Genomic DNA, 14,793 nt, shown 5'->3' with positions numbered 1-14,793 from the left:
ATCATGAATCGGGGAGGGCAATGTCTGCAGTTAAGGTAATATAGGTGTCCATAAGTTAATGCGTTTCTAACTTGTATTTATGGTTCATTAATGCGTAGCCTTTATTATTAGTGTGAGCGCTCTATGGAAGGTTGCAAGCTCAGACTGCACTGCGGACAGTGGTTCCAGTATAAAAATGTGTACACATGTTTGCAAAGTTTGACAATATGAGGCTATGTATAAAGCTCCCAGAATGCTCTCTGATTCGATGCCAATATTTGCAGAAGCTTGAAAACAAGATTGATGATTATTTTCAAAATAAAATGTTCGCAGAAAAATGCAACTAGGAAAAAACGTTTGCTGAACTACTGTGACATTTTGGGTACCATTTCTTTGAAGCATTATTTAGTATGATGTGTTAATGCATGCTAATATTTCCAAAAATATTCAAAATCGGTGTAACTGGTTTAAAAAAGGATTATGGGAAACATGAAAACAAATAAGCATTAGTAAGGCCAACAGTTCTACCATTGTTGGACAGCATTTCAGTTTTGTTAATGTGTTTCTTGTTTTGACATGGTTTTTGTGAAACTTTGTTGTTTTGGGTGCTGCCAGGCCCTCACCATTACAAAAAATATTGTCAAAAAGCAAAAATATTTTCTGGTCTCTAAAAGCACACATTGCCACTGTAGTCGCCTGCACAAAACAAAACTACTTTGTGTGCCGATAGCCTTGTGAAAGAACAGAATGCTGTCACTTACACTGAACTGAGGTCAGGCGATCTATAGAAAGAGAGAGATAGAATTTTAATTTTCAAAAAAAGGTCTTGGTTAACTCTAGACCTAATTAGAGGCCCAATTCTTAAAGATAATCACGAAAGTACACCCAATTGAAAATGTCCTAGCATTAGTGCAGAATTATGGCTTTCATGAATTTACAGAAGTGAGCTATGAAATGGTACTCCTAAGAAATATTGGAGTACTGCATTTTAGCACAAGCAAATATACATGTGTAGATTTGTTCATTCGAAAACCTGCTAAGTGTTTACACGTTCACTTATCCTCCAATTATCAGTATGGAAAAAGATTAGAGAACAGGGGTGAAAACCCCATTAAAACGCAAATTAGTATGTTTGCATAGACTCAAAAGGGCATTCCAACCCTGGAACTAATGCTTACCGTTACTTCCAGACTCGGTATGTAGGTCTGCGAAAAGGTGGCCAAATAAGTGACCTGCTGGTATTCAAACCCTACTATGGTATGAGCTGTGGCATCATCAGAGAGGCTATTATCCGAGCTCCTATATAATGACCATGCGCCACCAACGGGACAAGTGGATTTGTTTACAAGACAAGTAGATTTCTAAAGCAAACTGTTGCTTTTACAAGTTGATATTTTATAGATTTCTACAGCCCTGTCCAAGCAATGTTTTTTATTCTGCAACCTTAAGAGTTTGCAGTGAAGAGGGCTCGGTGTGCGGTTTACTTGTGTGACCCTGTCACGATCTGCTAGGCTTTGCTGCCAACTCGGGAGAGAAGGGTAGAGTAAAGGTGGTCTGCCAACGCTGCAAAACACGCCGTGCAGTCTTATGGTCAGTTTAGCACAAGGAAATGAATTGGAGGAGTTCACTGTGTGCAAGGAAAGCACCCAAAGAGCAGGAACGACTAGAAGAGGAACACGCAGCAAATAAATTATATCCCGGAGAGATAAAAAAGGAAATTCTTTATAACCACAAAGACTACACAGCCATCAATGATTCCATTTGATATCCTTTATTAGGAAGCCTGGATTGAACAACCAGTGTCCTGTATCCTCCTTCAGAAGGTGTTTGCTGCGTACAGTACTCCCAAAGGGCATCTGGCATTGAAGTTGGAGAAGACATTGCGGATCATCAAGGCCATTATGCACTGGAGACAGCAAACGGAGGACAAAGACCAACGAAAAAAGAAATACAGAGCTGCAGGTTTTACACGCACTAGAATAGCCTCTGCACCAGATGAGGCAGCCAGGCAAAGGTCTATCCTTACAGGCTCTACCCATGGGAGACTGAAGCAAGATCCCAATAGGCCATACTCCATGAGCTACATTCTCGGCTTTCTTAGCAGACAGGGAGGGAGAGAACAGGACAGGGAGGGAGAGATGCGGTAAGATATAGTAGGATTAGGGTACCAACTTCTATCCAGAGTTGTACGCATCGCGCTCCTGGGGATCAGATACAGATATCATGGGTTAACTGATGAGGCCACACTCTAATTTGAAAATGTAGCTTTGGGCACACTGGCTTAGCTTGTATCCGTGGCAGAGGTAAAACTGGTTATTTGCAGTGTGTCTAGGGGTCCCTGGATAGGAAGACTATACAACATATGCTAACTTGCTGGTACGTCGTCACTTTTCATGTATGAAGCACTAGCTTCAAAAATGCTATGCCCAAGGCTCAATGAGGCAATAATTGTTACTCAACTTAAGCCAGATAAAAGAACCTCTAATAGTGCATCGGATAGACTGTTCTCTCGAATAATAAAATTATTGTCAAAATAATGGCTAATCATCTGTTTACTTTTCTGTCTTGCTAAGTTCGATTGGACCTGGAGGGATCTGTCCCTGCTCAATCGTCATTCAACTCACACACATTTCTAATACCGCATTAATTGCACCAGAATCTTAGCACAGCCAAAGCTTGCCTTGATACAGAAGAAGTCTTTGCCTTGACGGACTGGTACTTCTTGATTGGTTAGTTACAGTGGGTAAGGCTAGGTTGGGGGGAGGGGCTTCTTCAGATAGAATCACTATTATATTCTGTGCCCACACACAATCTATAGCTCCGTTTCCAGCCCAATTATAGTTTCTCATAGTGCCCACTAGAGCTGTCCTCGCTGCATTAATCTTTGTGAAAGATCTTAGGACGCTGGCCTACACACTACAGCAGTGTCAGTTGTTTAGGGAGGTAAAGATTCGAGGTTGGCAATTTCTGTTGACACTCTACAAGGTGACATCCTTTTGTTTACCAAAGAACTCCACGACAACTTGTCACCCACTCTCTGCAAGATTATTCGATTCAGACTAGTGTCTGGGCTTCAGATTAATTTGACATGATCAGAAATGTTCCCACTGACATAGGACACTGGTCAATCTGAATGTGAATACCACCACAATGGCGTTTGGGATGTTGCTTTCCTTTTAATAGTAAGCCTCTTAACAGCTGGCGAGCTGTGGTTGGTGTATACGAGCGACAGCTTTTCTGACAGGCAATTTCTATTGCTGGCCCAATTCAAGATGCGTGGTAATGCTTTGGCTTATTACATTTTCTCTATTTAAAGGTACTTGGCTTCATTGCTGGGTGTCACTCCTATTCCCTTAGTAGGCTCACCAGATTATTACCATTTAGTTTCCCAACTCTATCGAATTGTGCTAACAGGCTAAATGATATCATGAAGCCTTTGGCTTAAACCTGTACACCATGCTAGAGAAGCTGCCACTCTGAGTCTGGCCTATATGCTGTCCTACTAGAAGGCAACGTTTGTGGAAGATGGCCGTCGTGATTGGTCAGAGGCTAGCCTCATCCCTGCTTATTTATGTGTGAAGGAGACATATAGCCCGATCCGCATATACCCCGCTCCAACAATCTTATTAGCTAAGAAGAAGGCTGCAGTGACCTGGATAGGGATGTCCGGGACGGACAACATCAGTTTGATTCCATGATCCGGTGTACTCATGTGAGAGGATGAGGCTTATTTAGTAACACTGTTGCTATCAACTCAACCCAAGACCGCTTATAAGAGAACACTTCCAGCCACTCCTAGAACTCACACAAGTTTTTTAACTTACTAATAACCTGCTTTTATTTGTCGTCAGACACTGCTCTGATTTTGTAAACAACGCTTTTACACTATTTGCTAAAGTTTTCACTTAGTTTGTATTAAGATGAATGTGGAAAAACTAATTAAAATTGTTATGCACAGGTTTCATTGCGATTGGAAGGGAACACATTCAAAGACGGCCCATGGCACGCACACGACAGCAGAACTTGGCATCTTAGAGGAACTACGGGTGGATAAGAGGTCTCAATGCAGTACGAGGCATTGCATGCCTTGAATTTCCGCTGGCAGCAGAGAGTCAATGTCACAACTCATATACTAAAGTAATTTGCACCCTCGGCAGACATCTTACATTGTAACCACAATTCCAAAGTATCTACCATTTCCACAGTTCAGATGAAATTGTCAAAGGCACAGAGGCTACCCTTGCTGTCTGAAGGAAAAACAAGCTAGAGCCAACCAAAGCACAGAGAGGGATGGCTGGGCAGCCACAGAAATGTAGGAGCACACCTTGATTTTGCTAATGCTTTCAATGTTTGATACAGAACCAAGGACAGTCCAGTGATGGGACAAGCTGGATGGTTTAAAAAATGCCCAAGTACAGCAAATGTAATCCATTAAGTAACTGGTCCAGTTTTCAATGAAATTATAAGTAATGCTGCCTACCTGCAGCAGGGTGGGTTAGCTCAGTGCTTCGTGAACTAAGGAAAACAGTACAAACAGCTCTGTACAGACCAGCAAGAGCTTTTTTCTTTAATGTAAAATATTTTAATTATGATTTAGGAAATAAGAAAAAATATTCTACAAAGAGTTTGGGAACAAATGTTCAGCCAAATCAACGCAGCCGGACCATGCGTATTGTAGCGCTACCGCAAATGGTGGTGAACATTAAGGTCATAAAAAGCTAGAAATAAATCATACCACATTAGGTGCTAGAACTCAGTACTATTTGGAATTGGATGCTCTTAAACCCTAATATCATGGAACTACAGCACAAGCATGGAGCTTTACACCTCCAATTAGACAATCTAGGTACCCATACGGGCAACGCATATACCCTGCCAACACCAAAACGTAGGGGCTACATGAAATATGATGTTCGAGAATGATATGAATATGGTCATTCAAAAAAAAGGAGCTATTCGCCTACATGAAGACACCAGTTACTATATAGCCCCGTGGGGCCCATCGTTTGCAAAGCACTACCATGTCAATGCTATCAGTAGAGACTAAAAGAATACAGTGACTTGTGAGACTCTCTAGACCTATGTGGGCCCCCGAAGAGAGACCACTATACACACTACCCAGCTACAGAACACACAATCTTAGATATAGCAGCCCGCCAGACTGAAGGAGACAACAGCGGACAAAGCGAACTTGTGACCGCTGAAGGCCTTAAATAAGAACACTAAATGGTCAAAAAATAAAAGAATGAAAATCACAAATATGTGAATTTGAAATTTGAGGTGTTATTAATATAAACAAATGTAAATCCTCGATATGAACAGACATTTGATAAGTGCATGTTTTCACAGATACATTGCTAAGAATTAGAAACTCCAGATAATTTAAGACAAAAGGTTACAATATTAGGCGTGGGTTTATAGGCATGCCAAAGACTCTGCGAACTACAGAATCACAAACATCTCAAGATATAAGAACAGAGTTTTTTATGCAGCAATTCCTACAAAAGAAATAAAAGTGATTACCAGACATGGTACATAACAATACAGCCTTACAGGTAGTAGTGTAACCTCATTAGCATCACCTGCAGCCCACCCGGTTTCACCTCTGAGATTCACGGAGGGACGGCGATTCAACTTGGTGAGGAACCCCATGGGGAGTGCAGCAATCGGGTCCTGCAGTGAGGAGTGATTATCGGAGGGTCTACGCGAGGTCCTGCAACGTCTGCCGGCATCCAGAGCCTGGGCGGTGACCAGCGGCTTAGTGGATCCCCGGAGTTGGCCTGCTGCTCGAGGCCTGCATAAATACGGCGGTAAGATCCGTGTGCCAGTGGGAGGCGCGCTTTACACTTGGACGCCTCCTGTGAGGCCGTGGACTGAAGGACCTCAGGCTGTGACGCATTTTATTATTTCTTGTCACTGTTGCTGGAGGGGCTAACAGGTAACGGCTGAATGTCCCTGTGGCACCGCTAGGTACAGGAGCGGTGTTGTTGCAGTTTTATTTCCTGATGTTCTTGGTACAATAGGGTTGGCCCTTGAGTGTACTGAGCGCAGCGGGGTCCGGACCGCATCGAGGCCAACGCAGCATGGGAATATCGTGGTGAAGACATCAGCCCGTGCGCCGAGGCCGGCACCTGGAACTGCCTCGCATCTATACAGCCCGCCTCTGCCCGGATTGCTGCCGGAGACCGGCCCTCGAGGTGAGCGATCGCGTCGCGCTGTGGTCTGCCTGAGTGACGATGACTCCTTGGGTGCAGGGGGCGGTTGCGCCACTGGGTCATCCCCTTCTGCAACGTGCCTGCCCCTGCCTGATCTGTCACTCGCCTGGGGAGATTCTGATGCTGCTGAGATTCCATTTTCCACATGGGAGCCCAGTATCTTTGTATCTCCAACCTGCCTGCCTGCCTGCTACCACTGTCACCGCGAAAGACCTGGAGGAGCCGGGGAAGCCTGTTGCTGTACGGGCTGCCAGAGGCTGGAAAATAAATTTCCCAGCAAACCTCCACGCCGTGTATTGTTACAAGTGCGCCAGGAGGTGCTCAAAAGGGGCATAGGGCCCGTCCAAACCCGTCAAGAGACAGGAAGAGTCTGGGTTGGGCCATCCCCCTGAAAAGCGTGGATCCTATTTTACGTCTTCGCAAAACTCTGCAACGTATTGAAGACCCAAGGTACTGTGCTAACATATAGAGAACACATATAGAGAAAACCTGGTTTGGTAAATTTATTATGTAGTGTTAGAATGGAAAAACGTAAGGGGGTTGCTGGTACTTTAGACGCTTTCTTGGTTAGGGCAGAGTCACTTCTAACCCATGAAATTCAAATGACTGAGCGACGTCTTTCCTTGGACCCGTCTACATTGCAGAGACATATAATAATCAGTACTCCTTCACCTGTACTGGGGGCTACTGGCCAAGAGAGTGTGTCCAACACTGTTACAAGTGTTCCATTTACCTCCTCGCCACCTTCCTTGGAAGCGGCCTTAAACTATCCGGCAGTATCGAGCAGAGCTACTACGGCCTCAAAAAATGTGGGGACTGGAAAAACCGAGGCACTGTTAGATAAAGGAAAGCGGGGGGTTGGGATAAGAAAAACTTAGGGGAAGGGTTGTAATGGTGGTAAGGTCGATCAAGGTAATGCCTGCGCTAATTGTAACCATAATGGTACTCCTTCCCCTGTGAAAACCACTTCAGTTGGTACACAAACTGAGATGATCCTGCCCTTACTAGCAGCGAGCGATATTAATACCAAGAGAGTCATGACCGAGTTATATGCAGGGCTAAATGACTCCGGGCTGGGAGCAGCTCTAGCTTGTTTTTGTGACTTGGTTGGAAAAAATGTTGCTTTACTTTTGGAAAAAATTTGCCTTCTGGAGTCTGCAATAAAAACCTTGAGCTCCACTAATGTGGGTTTCCAACTGCCTAGATTGGAAAGGGACGATACAAGGTTAATGGTGGGTAGTTGCCCATCGCTTATGCATGATGGGAAAATTGACAAAAAATTATGTGAATAACCCCATTTTTAATAATGGGGGGAATTTTTTTGTTTGTTTTTAAATGGGGGTATCATCTGAAGGATTGAATGCGTCAGGTTTGCAGGGTCCTCAAAGTGGAAGTGTAACATCTCAAGTCGGGGGAGAAGGTGTGAGTGCCCCTGTTGGGAGCCTGAGAGACGAGGAACCCAGCGGCTCCTCGGTTCCTTATATGGAGATACTACGTCTACGGCTTCGTGTCCTTATGTTTTGATTTTGGCTGGGGTTCCCACACTAAGGGTTGGGCAGAAAGAGAATTGGAATGACTTAAGGAATAAAACTGTAGACTGGCTGACGAAACATAAGAACTTTCATCCTTCGGACATTGATGAGATTTTAATGGTTCGTAGGGTACGGTGGATAGGGCAATCTACTAAGAGCATAAGGGGTGATTGCATTGTGGTTAACTTCCGTAGGCCAAAGATGGTTCATTATTTTTTACATCACCGTGATGGAACTTCTTCCCCTAACATTGGGATCAACGTACTCCCTCTAGGATATTTTTATAAACCGCAAGATGGCGACAAAGTTCTTAGATTTCCACTGATCACGGCATCTAATAGGTTTCAAGCATTGTCAGATTTGGATTTCCAGGACAGACAATTACATAAAGTCCAGCAGGGAAGGATACTGTTAACTGTCCCCAAAGATTTGGGACCCACAGTTACTGATAAGGTAGCTGTAGGAACTCACACCAGTATTGTAACTGCCCCTAGTGTTCTGGGACCTATAATTACTGACAAGGCGGCTGTAGGAACTCTCACTAGTATTCTTAAGAGAGAGCCAGAAAAACAAAGCATGAATATCTGCCAAAGGGATCAGATAAGCAACCTTAATAATAGTCCGAATGACACAGAGTGTAGGAACCCTGAAGGAAAATTAAAATGCATGGCAGATACAAATATTGTGCATGCTGAGACAGACCTAATAGCTCAGTGTAGCGAGGAGGATGTCATAAATGGTAACTTTATTTGTAACTTTGTTAATGACTGCGAGGAAGTCCCAAGACCAGAAAATGAAGCTGAGGGAATAAACTGTGATCAAAATATGGAAGAATGTAAAACCGAGATAAAACAGATATCATGGAACACTGCAGGGATTAGGAGAAACCTAGGAGATGCAATATGGCAGGACTATATTGGACACAGTGAAATAGTCCTATTCCAAGAAACTTGGAAAGCCCTCACAAGGTAGGTTATAAAACCTTTAGTATAGCTACTATTCCCTCAAGAAGAGGAAGGCCCTCGGGAGGTCTTGTTATTTGGATAAAAACTACTCTAGGTGTTGATATTAAGCAAATTGACTCCCCTTGCCAAGATATTTTGGGAATAAAGTTTTTAGCACCTGATAAAAGGGAAGTCTATATTTTTAACATATATAGTAGACCGAATGTAGCAAGCAGGGAATATGAAGTTATTGAACACCTGGATCAACATTTAACCACGGTTAACCAGAGTGCTTTGATAATTGTGGGGGGTGATTTCAACCGCAAATTTGAACCTGTGGTTGGATTTGAAAATATTTTTGAGGATGAGGACTCGGCCAATAACATCCCACAACTGGACAGTAGCCCAGTAGTATCGTGCACATGTGCAGTTGCGCAGTTGTTAAGGCTGGTCTTAGGCCACGGTCTACGTGCCTGTAATGGGCGATTGCCTTCTGACAGCCCAAATTTACCCACATTCATACGGGGTAGCTTTAAAAGCTGTATAGACTACATATTGGTATCTATCCCCTTCTGGCCCATGGGATGTGACCTAGTAATTGAAGCTAGAATAGAGAGCGATCACTATCCATTATGTCTGACACTTGAAGCCTCCCTCTTTCAGCTGAGCTCTCCAAAGAAAAGTGATTTCATTTCTAGTCCAATTGAGCCAATATTAACGAATAATCGTAGACCACTTAGATGGCCCTTGGTAATGAGAATTGAAATTACTATTAAAAAGATCTATGATATTTATGTAGAAATAGTTTCCCCATATGTAAACTTACCAATAGCAGAGATTCCAATTATGGAGATGCATGACCGACTGATGGAAGAATTAGGACCAATACTAAGTAAGGCTCCTAAGAAATCCAAAAAAGGAATTTCTGATATAGCCACATTAGAGAACCCATGGTATAAAAAAGAATGCTGTGATGCAAAAAAAGATTTGATCAAGGCAACAAAGGTCAAAGCTATAGCAACCCTAAGGGAAAAAGGGATCTGTTACAAGAGGCTACTAATTCAGGCTAGAAAGAACTGGGAATGTAACGTTTGGACTGAGCTGATTATTGCAGGCAAAACAAATGAATCAACCATTTGGCGTTTGATATCTAAGGGTAATACAGCCTTTTGTCCTAGGGTAACACTATACCCAACAGCACTTTCCACACTTATTGTGCAAATATTACCATGCTGGTCTTCACCTCAGACTACTTGTGACAGGAGACCACAAACTATATTTTAACCTTACAGTGCACTCCCAAGCTGAATCCCCAGGAGCAAAAGCCATAAGATTCAGAGCCAAAAGTGTACTCGATTTGTATACTACAGAACTGGGCAGCCGACGCTGCCCTGGGAGGATAAATCATTTGTTAAGTTCAGAACACTAACCTCACTCTCAATCAACCTAATTGCATTGCAGGTGAAGGAGACCTCACTCTAACATTTACTTCTCAGGAGCTAAGAAATCAAAGTATAACAAGAGAAAGCGCACACTCAGCAATCTGTCTTGATAGGTGTGCAAGTCTTCTTGCTACTGAACACATTACTCAACATGGAGGCCTTCTTGAACCAAACTGACTGAGGCATCTTTTATGGTCTATATTGGAAACATTCATATCCTTTGGTGACGAAGAGTGGGTCAAGGCATCACACACTGCTGGAATATGCAAGCACAAACAGAGCGTGGATGAGACCTTGGAATGCAGAAACTGTGTTCTGAGGGAACAGCACCAGGAAGCTTATCCGTAAAAAAAATTCCAATGTATTGAATCTGATCTGCAGTCAGTAGCTGAACCTCTGGCTGGGGTTGTCATCTTAAAGTAACTGCGGCTACAAATCAGGAAGTAATAACTAGGGAAAGTTACAACTTAGTTAATCATACTAATTGCTGGACCTGCTGTTGTTTCAGATGTACTAGGCTTTAACGCCTAACGTACTATATGTTTTAAACAAAACACAACAAAAAAGATGAATGTTTTACATTTTGTGTACTATATATGTAAAATGAAGATGTATACGTTACAGAAGTACGAACCATTAGCAAGTCAGCTACAAAGTCCTAATAACCATAGCTACAGCCAGCTTTATCTTCAATCTTTTCTTTAACCGTTTTATACAAATTATGCAATATTTAACAGAGCTTCTGGATTGAAAAGTTTACATCTGGCGTTATAATGCTTTTATCGGTTTCTCATTGAGGAACATTAGCTCTTTCTCTAGAAAAGAGCAACAAGGGGAAACGAAAATTACTCTCTGCCTCTGACAATGCGAAACTTACCGCATCTCATCCTTTCACTGGGAGAATATGTAACCACTAACTCCACCAGATGGAGAGTGCAATGTGTCCTTAGAGCGATGAAGGAAAACTCTATAGAAACTGCTTCTGGGTAGACTCTATAATAACTTGTGGTCCAACTGTGCCTCCAGTGGACGGGCTTCTATCACGCCTGGGTGGATGCCACAAAGTGGTTAGTGGTGGTCTAACTGTGCCCCCGGAGGTTAGGTTTCTAGTGTTCCAGGGTGGACATGATACAGTGGATCACTGGCAATTTAACAGGGCCTCCATAGTCACTGCCTCCTAATGGGCTTACTTGTGGTTTAGCAAACCTGCCATTGCATGGATTGGGTCTCCTATTTCTTCTGGTAAACATCATGTAGTGGTTACTGGTGATTCAAGAGTGCCTCCACAGGTTGGACTTCAACCACAGCCCTTTGGGCAACGTCATGCAAACTTGGGAACACACCCATATAGAATTAGGGGTGCGACAGCGCCAGCATTCAGATCAGCGAAAAAGACCTGGGCTCTCCAAAAATGACACATGACATCAAATGACACACGACTGTAAACATTGCCTACAAAACTATTTCTCACATCTCTTGAGCAACGCTTCACACATACAGCGTTGCTACATCCACTGCTAAGACATGTTTGAAACAATCCATTGAACAAATATTTATTTCTCAAATCAGTCAGAGGTTTCCAATGACTAGCTCCATACCCTAGAAGTATTCTCAGAGGCGAAGTTAAGCCAGTACATCAGTCAGAGTGTCTGTGCTCATTAAAGACAACACCATTACTCCACTTAAACCCTAAGTGACAGCCATTTAAACCAATGACAGGGCCTCATGCTAACAAACACACACGGTCTTGAAATACAGGGTCTGAACATGACCATCTGCCCCCACTTCCAGATCTAGCAAAAGTCACAAGGATATCAGACAGCTCTGCCTACCACTGTGCGTGTCAAAAGTGGCACAGGAAAGAAAAGTGTCAGCAGTGGCCAGAGCAGGATTCAACGATGAGTCACTGCAGCGAGGGGCTGCAGGAGTCTGAGAGAAAGAGTGTGAGTTGGGCACACAATCACCCAAATAGCTGAGAAGATCAAAAGCTCAATCCAGACCCAAGGACAATTAGGAGCCTCACTAATTTGAGAGAGATGGTTGTAGCATGTACATGTATTTGCTTAACCTGTGTGTACGTAGATGTATACATTTATACGTGACCATTTGTCTTACATGGTCTTTCTACCTTAAATTGTTTCTCCCTAAAAACTATGCATGGTGTCAAGTACCAACAAAGGGATATGTTGCTCATCATCATACCGGGTTCATCGAAGGAAACACTTTAATCATCCTGATACAATATTGATAATCTCTGATGTATTTTGGGCATTCTTTGTCTAGCAATCCTTATCATAGTGTGACCATGACTGACCTAATTTTGGCCATCCCTCACATAACAGTGGCTGCATTTGCTTCATATTGGCCATGAGTGACATATTGTGGGAATCTTGCCCATTACGCTACACATGCTTGGCAAAATAGTGTAGTATAGTGGTGGGCATTATTTACATATATGCTTATTTGGCATCAGGATGATTATCCATGTGATGTGACTTTAATACCTTGGCAATTGAAGCAGAATCTACCCATGTGTGAGGCATTTGTGCAACTGAGTAATTGATGAAAGTGACAAGCTGATAAACGGGGACTGTTTATTTACTACACATGAAAATGGGTATTTTCAATGCAAAAATTATGTTTCTTTGAGAATAAATTAATCTTTGGGAAATTAAATGTGTTACTGATGTCCTGAATGGGTTGGCTACTAGTGTAAAACGGATTTCAATACTATATTGTTCAGGGACTAATTTTTATTAATCCTGGGTGATTTTCCGTGAGTCCTCAGTTTTGAAAAGCTCGTACGCCACTGAAATATAGACTACTCAATGCAACACAGGATCACACAACTGGAAGCAATGTGCTTTACAAATGACGATAAACATGACTTGGCATTTAGTTTCAGACCATGTCATAATAGATTTAATACAATATATAAAAGAAGCCAGTCATGGATGAAAAAGTCGTTAGTTGTCGGAGGGGGCAACATCATGATAGCTAGGGTGAAGACAAAACTCTGCTTGGTGAAGGGTACAAGCAACAGCTTGCCTGCTGATGCAAACCCCAATTACCCCAATTTGTTTACTGAAGAGGGCCCGTGGCACTGTTTGCACCAGAACGCACTGGCCTCTAGCTGCTTGCGGTGGAGAGCACAGGCTTGGCACACTGGGGAAGGTCACGGGCTCTGCTTGCAGGGTAGTACTTTGTGCGACTGATGCTTGGTGTAGACACAAGACATCTGGTTCTGAGTGGGAGGGGCAAACCTCTCTCTGAATGCTGAGGAGACACTATGTCCTTACTTGGTTGCTGGATAGGACCCGTGCCTGATAACAAAGAGGGCTTACTTGATGGGGTTTGAAGATCCTCTGCTTGCTGGGGAGGCACAATACCCGCCAGAGTGCAGGGTCCAGGCCTCTGCCTATGTAGAGAGCATATGCTGGGACTGTGACTCTGGCTGCTCCCCAGGGATGCCACGCATCTGTGTTTGCTGTGGAGGGCACTGGCCTCTCTTGCTGGCTATGGCTCATGTTTTTGGTTCCAGATGTGGACGTAGACATCTGGCTGGCGTGTAAGAGGGACAGGCCCATCTCTCTGTGAATGCTGGGGAGACACCATGTCCCTTCTTGGTGGCTGGAAAGGACCCTGGCTCTTGCATGCCAGTCAAGAAGGGAGGGCTTACTTGCTGGGGTTGTCAGGCCTCTGCTTGGCGTGGAGGGCACAATCCCCCCAGAGAGCAGGGTCCATGCCTCTGCCTATGGAGAGAGCATATGCTGCTTGCTGGGGGGCATGGGGTGTAGCTCTGGCTGCTCCCCAGGCATAGCACATGTCTGTGCTGGCCCCTCTTGCTGGCCCCTCTTGCTGGCCATGGCTCCTGCCACTGGCCAGCAGACATCTGACCGGGGAGCAGGCTTGTCTGCTGACACTGCAGGCCTCGAAGGGCAGGTGAGGGCGCAGGTCCTCGAAGCTGGGGGAGGGCGGGGGGTCAACAGGCAGGGGGCAGACACCTACACACCAAGCGAGAAGGGGCGCTAGTCGGGGGCACAGAGCTTCGCTTGTTCTGGGGAAGGGGCTTGGACTGCAGGGGGCTCCGCAGGTACCCAGGGCTGAGAGTGTTCTTGGGAGTCTGGGGGGGTCTTACCTACGCCTCTCCCGCTCTGGGGGGTGGGGCTGCTGCGAGCACTCTATGGCCGCCTCTTTCCTGGACCCGTGAGCCCCGGAGCACCGATAGCATCGATTGGAGCGCCGACAGCATCGAGGGAGCGCCGAGGAACGGCTGAAATCGCAGGCTTCGCGAGCTGCTGGCTCTGCGCATGCGCCTAAAACGGCACCAAGTTAAGGCCAGGCGCTTCTTCGGCTGCTTCTCTTTCAAGACAGGGGACAGGGTTATTCCCGTCACATAGGCGTTGCCTGACACTAACATGGCCGCTCCTGAGAAGCCAAGTACGCGTGCGCAAACCAGGAAGCGGGGCCTACAAGGTTCCACGGAGAGCGCAGAAAGCATCGAGCGAGACCTATAAAGACGAACGCCGAACGACCGGTTCGCACTTCGAACACAAGATACCGAGAGCATCGAACCCGAGCTCTCTGCCTGGTGCCAAGAGTTGTCGGATGGTGCGAGATCGCGCACAACTGGGCTCACGTTTTCCAGGTTGAACGAGTACATATCGATTTGTGCGGGTTG

At 44.6% G+C, this 14,793-nt stretch overlaps 1 protein-coding gene across 2 annotated transcripts in view; it reads right to left on the bottom strand.

The window, feature by feature from the left end:
• Positions 1 to 14,386, bottom strand: part of AMBRA1 (autophagy and beclin 1 regulator 1) — a 764,496-nt gene extending 750,110 nt beyond the window's left edge. For both annotated transcript variants that reach the window (XM_085646678.1, XM_085646680.1), the window contains exon 1: positions 14,251 to 14,386. The gene's annotated coding sequence lies outside the window, so the exon portion shown is untranslated. The remainder of the gene's footprint in view (positions 1 to 14,250) is intronic.
• Positions 14,387 to 14,793: the final 407 nt, after the last annotated feature.

This window comes from Triturus cristatus, chromosome 3_1 (genome assembly GCF_964204655.1).
Source record: "Triturus cristatus chromosome 3_1, aTriCri1.1, whole genome shotgun sequence".
NCBI lineage: Eukaryota > Metazoa > Chordata > Amphibia > Caudata > Salamandridae > Triturus > Triturus cristatus.
This window is presented reverse-complemented; position numbering and strand designations above follow the sequence as displayed.